At 49.7% G+C, this 8085-nt stretch overlaps 1 protein-coding gene across 1 annotated transcript in view; it reads left to right on the top strand.

Annotated features, from left to right (window-relative positions):
* Positions 1–4341: 4341 nt before the first annotated feature.
* The window catches only part of rd3 (retinal degeneration 3, GUCY2D regulator), a 7120-nt gene continuing 3376 nt past the window's right edge, over positions 4342–8085 (top strand). The window contains exon 1 of the mRNA XM_061244006.1: positions 4342–4392. The gene's annotated coding sequence lies outside the window, so the exon portion shown is untranslated. The remainder of the gene's footprint in view (positions 4393–8085) is intronic.

The following is an 8085-nucleotide window of genomic DNA, read 5'->3' on the forward strand; positions in this document are numbered from 1 at the left end:
CACTGTTCCCTCTCCTGCTGAATGCTGTTCCCTCTCCTCCTCCTGAACACTGTTCCCTCTCCTGCTGAACACTGTTCCCTCTCCTCCTCCTGAACACTGTTCCCTCTCCTGCTGAATGCTGTTCCCTCTCCTCCTCCTGAACACTGTTCCCTCTCCTGCGGAATGCTGTTCCCTCTCCTGCTGAACGCTGTTCCCTCTCCTGCTGAACACTGTTCCCTCTCCTGCTGAATGCTGTTCCCTCTCCTCCTCCTGAACACTGTTCCCTCTCCTGCTGAATGCTGTTCCCTCTCCTGCTGAACACTGTTCCCTCTCCTGCTGAATGCTGTTCCCTCTCCTCCTCCTGAACACTGTTCCCTCTCCTGCTGAACACTGTTCCCTCTCCTCCTCCTGAACACTGTTCCCTCTCCTGCTGAATGCTGTTCCCTCTCCTCCTCCTGAACACTGTTCCCTCTCCTGCTGAATGCTGTTCCCTCTCCTGCTGAACACTGTTCCCTCTCCTGCTGAACACTGTTCCCTCTCCTGCTGAATGCTGTTCCCTCTCCTCCTCCTGAACACTGTTCCCTCTCCTGCTGAATGCTGTTCCCTCTCCTGCTGAACGCTGTTCCCTCTCCTGCTGAACACTGTTCCCTCTCCTGCTGAATGCTGTTCCCTCTCCTCCTCCTGAACACTGTTCCCTCTCCTGCTGAACACTGTTCCCTCTCCTCCTCCTGAACGCTGTTCCCTCTCCTGCTGAACGCTGTTCCCTCTCCTCCTCCTGAACACTGTTCCCTCTCCTCCTCCTGAACACTGTTCCCTCTCCTCCTCCTGAACACTGTTCCCTCTCCTGCTGAACGCTGTTCCCTCTCCTCCTCCTGAACACTGTTCCCTCTCCTCCTCCTGAACACTGTTCCCTCTCCTCCTCCTGAACACCGTTCCCTCTCCTGCTGAATGCTGTTCCCTCTCCTGCTGAACGCTGTTCCCTCTCCTCCTCCTGAACACTGTTCCCTCTCCTCCTCCTGAACACTGTTCCCTCTCCTGCTGAACGCTGTTCCCTCTCCTCCTCCTGAACACTGTTCCCTCTCCTGCTGAACGCTGTTCCCTCTCCTGCTGAACACTGTTCCCTCTCCTGCTGAATGCTGTTCCCTCTCCTCCTCCTGAACACTGTTCCCTCTCCTGCTGAATGCTGTTCCCTCTCCTGCTGAACGCTGTTCCCTCTCCTCCTCCTGAACACTGTTCCCTCTCCTCCTCCTGAACACTGTTCCCTCTCCTGCTGAACGCTGTTCCCTCTCCTCCTCCTGAACACTGTTCCCTCTCCTCACTCTGCTTCAGGGACGTTTCTGTTGTTCACACTGAGTCACATTACAGGGGGGCGATGTGAATATGACTTATTACATGGCATCACAGTTATTTAGCTGATGCTTTTATCCAAAGCGACTTACAGTTGATAAGACTAAGCAGGGGCCAATCCGCCCTGGAGCAATGCAGGGTTAAGGGCCCAACAGCTGTGTGGATCTTATTGTGGCCCTTCCCAGCGGATGACTCCTAAACACCTCCCGTACCCCCCCCCCCCCCCCCACACAAACACCTACGCGCCTCCCCAATCTGTGTGTCCCTAAGCTCGAGACTCACCCCCCCACCCCTTTGCTGTAGGCTGCAGGGCTTTGAACCTGCAGCCCCCATGCTGCTGTGCTGTGTGGGATCTGATCTGCCTCTGGCACTGAGCATGCTCAGTACAGACCCCTCACCATCTCCCCTCTCTCTCTCTCTCTCTCTCTCTCTCACATTCTTCTGTTTTTATTTTATTATGTTGACTGGCTCTGAACAAAGAACAGGGTACAGGAACAAGGTCATTTCTCTCTCTCTGATGCTATATTAAGAAGAGCTGGCTTTACGTCATAGTGAAAGGTTTTTCTGTGTTCAATAAAGGAACATCAAAAGAGGAAAACCATCTCTTTCTCTCTCTCTCTCCCTCTCTCTCTCTCTCTCTCTCTCTCTCTCTCTCTCTCCCCCTTCTCTTTTCTTTACCTTTGGACAGAAGCAAGACCTGAAGCTGGATGTATAAAAACCTTTCAGATCGGGGAGTGGGGGTGGAGTGGACTGATTGGAGGGAATCCTGTGTTGCCGTGGCGATGCCGATTCGGTAGGCCCGTGGCCCAGTTTCCCTCGCCCCGGTGTCTTCTGGGAAGGGGGAGGAGCAGCGGAGCAGTGTCGACACGCCGCTTATGACACTAAACTATTACTTTTGAAACTATTACTACTCCTTGTGAATGTTTCTTTCATCATTTCTCACACACGCACACAAGCTAGCCTTGGCTAACAGTTTGGGCGGTAGTGCACGGCAAATTAAAATGGCTGCCGAGAGTTGGCAATCGCTTGGCTGTGATAATGCACTATAATCAGTGCACCATGTAGATTTTCATGGCGTGGTTTATTCTACGCTTCACGTGCGCATGGGCCGTGTTATTAAAGGGAAACCTCGATCACAAACAGACTGGACAGAGAGAGCACGCCGAGGCCCAGGTTTGAACAGGTTTTAACGGCCTTTCAGCCTGAAGGTCAGTGAGTGCAGTGTGCTGGTGTCTGGCAGCCTGCTGCTCTGTGTCCCACAGGAAACGGCCTTAACGAGGGAATGGCATTACGTCACGCACGCATCTCCAATTACTCATGCAGTCTGCTCTCTCTGGTGAGAAAAGGTCTGTTTCTAGACCCCCTCCAGTACTTCAGCAGACCAATCGTAATGTGAGGGCCCTGATCAGCCTTGGTGACATCACCACCAGGATAATGTGAGCGCCCTGATCTGCCTTTGTGACATCACCACCAGGATAATGTGAGCGCCCTGATCTGCCTTTGTGACATCACCACCAGGATAATGTGGGCACCCTGATCTGCCTTTGTGACATCACCACCAGGATAATGTGGGCACCCTGATCTGCCTTTGTGACATCACCACCAGGATAATGTGAGGGCCCTGATCAGCCTTTGTGACATCACCACCAGGATAATGTGAGCGCCCTGATCTGCCTTTGTGACATCACCACCAGGATAATGTGAGCGCCCTGATCTGCCTTTGTGACATCACCACCAGGATAATGTGGGCACCCTGATCTGCCTTTGTGACATCACCACCAGGATAATGTGAGGGCCCTGATCAGCCTTTGTGACATCACCACCAGGATAATGTGGGCACCCTGATCTGCCTTTGTGACATCACCACCAGGATAATGTGAGGGCCCTGATCAGCCTTTGTGACATCACCACCAGGATAATGTGGGCACCCTGATCAGCCTTGGTGAGATCACCACCAGGATAATGTGGGCACCCTGATCAGCCTTGGTGAGATCAGCACCAGGACAGCCCTGCGTGGTGGTGTGTGAGGTCACTCCTGGTCTCGTGGAGGGACACAGCATGTTGTGGTGTTGTGGTGACCTCAGTGCTAAAGCCGGGATTAGAGCAGACGTGTCCGGATTAGGACAGAATCTCACCTGTCCACCTGTCTGCTGTCCACCTGTCTGTCTGCTCACATGGCACCTGCATCACCCCACCCACGTTACTGAGGGTCCAAGCACCCTACAGTCATCCTTATTGTGCATTATTACTGTTCGTATCGTCTTTGTTTTATGGCAGTCTTCGCTTTGGCAGTACTATGCTGACGTGTGGTCATGCCAAATTCAAGTTTACTTCAATTTTAATTTGAGTGCCAGGTTTGGTGTGAATGCCCACCAGAGTTCCAAAGGTGAAACTGAATTAAAGATACCTAGTCATATCTATCCATCTCTCTCTCTCCCTCTCTTGCTCTCTCTCTCCCCCTCCCTCCCACTCTCTGCCTCTCTCTCTCTCCCTCTCTCCCCCCTCCCTCCCCCTCTCTCTCCCTCTCTCTCTCCCCCCTCCCTCTCACTCTCTCTCCTTCTCTCTCTCCCCCCCCTCTCCCCCTCCCTCCCACTCTCTCTCCCTCTCTTTCTCCCTCCCTCCCACTCTCCCTCCCGCTCTTTCTCGCTCTGTCTCTATCTCTCAGCCCCTCTCAGCTTATAGAGCTTATTGTGGACAAACAGGCTTAGAATCATCACCATGGCAACCGCAAATCTTAATAAGGCGACGAGGTCTTCCTCGGGCCAGGAGCTGGGGTGTTACCTGCAGACGGGCGAGAGAGAGGGGAGGAGGGAGAGAGAGGGAGGGAGGGAGGGAGGAGAGAGAGAGGGAGCTCATGCTATAAGAGTGTGGGGCAGTGCTCGTGGCTCACACACACATACACACACGCGCGCGCGTGCAGACTGAGCTGTTCTCTGAGGCTGTGGCTCCATCGCCTCTCCGCTCTCTGAATCTCCCCTCTGCTGTGGCTCTGTTTGGGACCCCCCCCCCCGGCCCCCCGGCCCCCCGTCCTCTGACCTGCGCTGAGACAGAACCCCCCCAAACCAGGTAAGCTCCAAATCAACCTTTCAGTGCAGTTTCACAGCTTTTTGAAACTGGCTTCATTTAAAAAGAATGTCAGTCCTTGGGTTGTTTATTTTTGCTGTAATACCTGTTACTGCAATGTCTGATAACTTGCTATTTCCCAGATCTGCACATACATTTGAAGGATCTAATTAAATACTTCAATACAAATGAAATGTAAGATGTATATGGTCATAGCATTATACAGTACAGGGGTTTGGAAGTGTGCTTGTGTGTGAGGAGGAGAGTGTATATATAAAATGTTTTTGTCATTTAAAACCCCTTTCATGAATGTGCAGCCCACAGTTATCTAGCGTGTTTGCCATAACCTTGCAGGGGGACACTGTTGATGTTGATGTGTTCAGACAGACAGACAGAAGCTGACTGTCAGATGTAACACAGAACTTAATTACCTGCACGTGCTCCCCCGGGATCAGAGGGTTTAAGGCTAAACTTAACGGGAAGATGGGAATGCTGCTTAGGATTGGAAGTATCCGCTAAATGACTCGAATGTAAGAATGCACTCTGTTGTACGATTAAAATAACATTCGCGAAAGCTATTTTCTGCTTTTTCACTCCTCTGGTGATATGAAGGCAGGGTGTTATGTGGGAGGGGAGCGGTCTGACTGCAGAACCAAGCAGACACAACTCTTTAAAGAATGTTCATGAGTCCAATTCTAATGTGCTTTTTGAAAAATTGCTATGACAAAAAAATGATCTTAAAATTTGAAATATTTCTAGTTCAAAGACAAAAATGCTTTTCAAATCATGCAAAAACGGAAAAGCTACGGAAAAGTAAACATTTGAATGTAGTTTTTAAAAGAGGGGGACAGAGAATGATTTGAGGTAAAAGAGCAGATGGGAGAGAGGAGGTAGAGAGTGATTTGAGGTAAAAGAGCAGATGGGAGAGAGGAGGTAGAGGGTGATTTGATCCAGGTAGACTGTTGAGTGACAGCGTGTGTGATGTCATCGGTGGGTGTGATTGACAGCTGTGGCAGGAGGTGTTGAAAGGAGAGCGGCGTCTGTTCTGTGGCTCACGGCCGACGCTTTGGTGCGATAATTGCCGAAGGACGAAGCGCCATGGAAACGGGGAAAGTTCTGTTCCCTGTGAGCGTGGAGAACACTGATCATTAAAAGAATAACGGGACAGCCCCACAGCTCCAAATTTGGTCTTTTTGGGATAAAATAAAAGTTGTGTTCCATTTCAGCACTCTCTCCCAGTGAGTGACACATTCTAGCTGTTATGTGATTGGATAGCTTGGTTTACTTTCCTGCTGTGCTCCTTGGTGATGTTTAAATTAGGGTCAGCAAAACCCCCCCACTTCCTCTCCACCCGCGTAACAAACGCATGAAGCATGGTGGACATTTTTTTAATGTTTATGATGTTATTAATCAGTGGCCTTTATCAGAAAAGATTATCATAAATTATATCATAAACTGGATTTGGGTGTTTTGTTTGTGCTTCCAGTTCATTCTGTGACCACATAACACCTGCCATTCAAAGGAATGTAAAAAAAGAAAATGCTACTGAAAATAGTTAATAGAATGAAAATGCATTTGTCAGAGTTCAGAGGGAAGGGGGGGGGGGGCTCCCAGGGGTGTGTGTGGGGGGGGTCAGACTCCGCCCCAAAGCGCTCATTATCCTGGCAAACACCTGTACACAGCCGAAAATTAGGAGCTAGGCTCCCAGCCTGGTTTAATTGGGTGTTGCTATGGCGATGCCTCTCCCTGCCAGCGTGGGCAGAGGGCAGCGAGGTCACTGTGTGTGTGGGCGGAGCTTTCTGACTCAGTCTTAAAGCGTGGTGCGAGACTACTTTTAAAATCCCAACCGATGTCGGAAAAACGTGGGAGACCGTGCACAGAGCAACAGATTTCACGGATTTATTATTTAGTCTCTCTGTTGTCAGAATGCGCAGAATAGACAGCATGGCCAAGATGGAGCAACACACTCAATATCTACACTCACGATCAGTCAGAGTCGAGGCTCTGAGAACCTGGGATCTCTCAGAAACTTGTGTGATCCGACGTGACTTTAGAGCAAAACAAGCATTCCGTGTCCCAGTCACTGGCAGCTGTGTGTTTCTCCTTCCCTGTTCCTCTCACACTGAAGTGTGTTTCTGTTAGAGTTCCTCTCACACTAAAGTGTGTTTCTGTTAGAGTTCCTCTCACACTAAAGTGTATTTCTGTTAGAGTTCCTCTCACACTAAAGTGTGTTTCTGTTGGAGTCCCTGTCACATTAAAGGGTTTGGAGTTGTAAATGTCTTGTTTGATATTTCATCTTAACCAAATGGCTGAAGGTCACCTCGATTTCAAATCATAAACATATTCTTTGCGGTTCAGATTCTGTCTGTAAAGCCCTCACTCTACAAAGCTGGGCAGATGATTGGTTCAGATCAGCCTGGAGACTGGAGTGCCCCTGCTGTTGTTGGGAGGGGTGAATCGGGCTCAAAATGGCTGTTCACAGAAACGCTCCTCCCACGACACCTTTACCTTCATCACCTGTGGGACGTAGTCTTCACTCTTCACCTTTACCTTCATCACCTGTGGGACGTAGTCTTCACTCTTCACCTTTACCTTCATCACCTGTGGGACGTAGTCTTCACTCTTCACCTTTACCTTCATCACCTGTGGGACGTAGTCTTCACTCTTCACCTTTACCTTCATCACCTGTGGGACGTAGTCTTCACTCTTCACCTTTACCTTCATCACCTGTGGGACGTAGTCTTCACTCTTCACCTTTACCTTCATCACCTGTGGGACGTAGTCTTCACTCTTCCTGTGGGTGCGCACGCTTTGTCTGGCGTGGTTTTTTATTTGTCAAACATTCACCTAGAGTGACCTTTGCCAGGTCGTTAGGAGCAGGTGAAGGTTGTTAGGAGCAGGTGAAGGTCGTTAGGAGCAGGTGAAGGTCGTTAGGAGCAGGTGAAGGTATTTGGGGGAAGGTGAAGGTTGTCAGGAGCAGGTGAGAGGTTGTTAGGAGCAGGTGAAGGTTGTTAGGAGCAGGTGAAGGTTGTTTGGAGCAGGGTAAAGGTTGTTAGGAGCAGGTGAAGGTTGTTAGGAGCAGGTGAAGGTTGTTAGGAGCAGGTAAAGGTTGTTAGGAGCAGGTGAAGGTTGTTAGGAGCAGGTGAAGGTTGTTAGGAGCAGGTAAAGGTTGTTAGGAGCAGAGTGAAGGTTGTTAAGAACAGGTGAAGGTTGTATGCTGATGGAATCAGTGTAAAAGGATGTCTAACACTACCTCTCTGGCTGGGTCCGACTGGTTATCGTTCCAGAGGGCTGAACAGAATGGAGGTGACAGGAGTGTTATTCACTGTCAGTGTGTGATATAGAGAGCCTACAGTGTGTTTAACTTGACACGAGAAGCAGGCCTAATCAATGTTAATATATTTAACAACACAGCATTATGGCTGAGTCACGCACAGTTTTGAATCAGCTTTTTAACACATTCTTAACATGATTAACGTCTGTGGCTGAACTGTGGCTATCTTCTTCATCTGATTTTCAGGGATGGGGTTTACGTTGCCATGTTCCCAGCTGCTGTTCATTATAATCTTTCCTCAGATAACTCTGTTTCATTGGAGCGTGTGTGTAGGTGGTTGGGGCAGTAGAGTTGTGTGTTTAATGGTGTGTGTAGGTGGATGGGGCAGTAGAGTTGTGTGTTTAATGGTGTGTGTAGGTGGA

This window comes from Conger conger, chromosome 5, assembly GCF_963514075.1.
Source record: "Conger conger chromosome 5, fConCon1.1, whole genome shotgun sequence".
Lineage (NCBI taxonomy): Eukaryota > Metazoa > Chordata > Actinopteri > Anguilliformes > Congridae > Conger > Conger conger.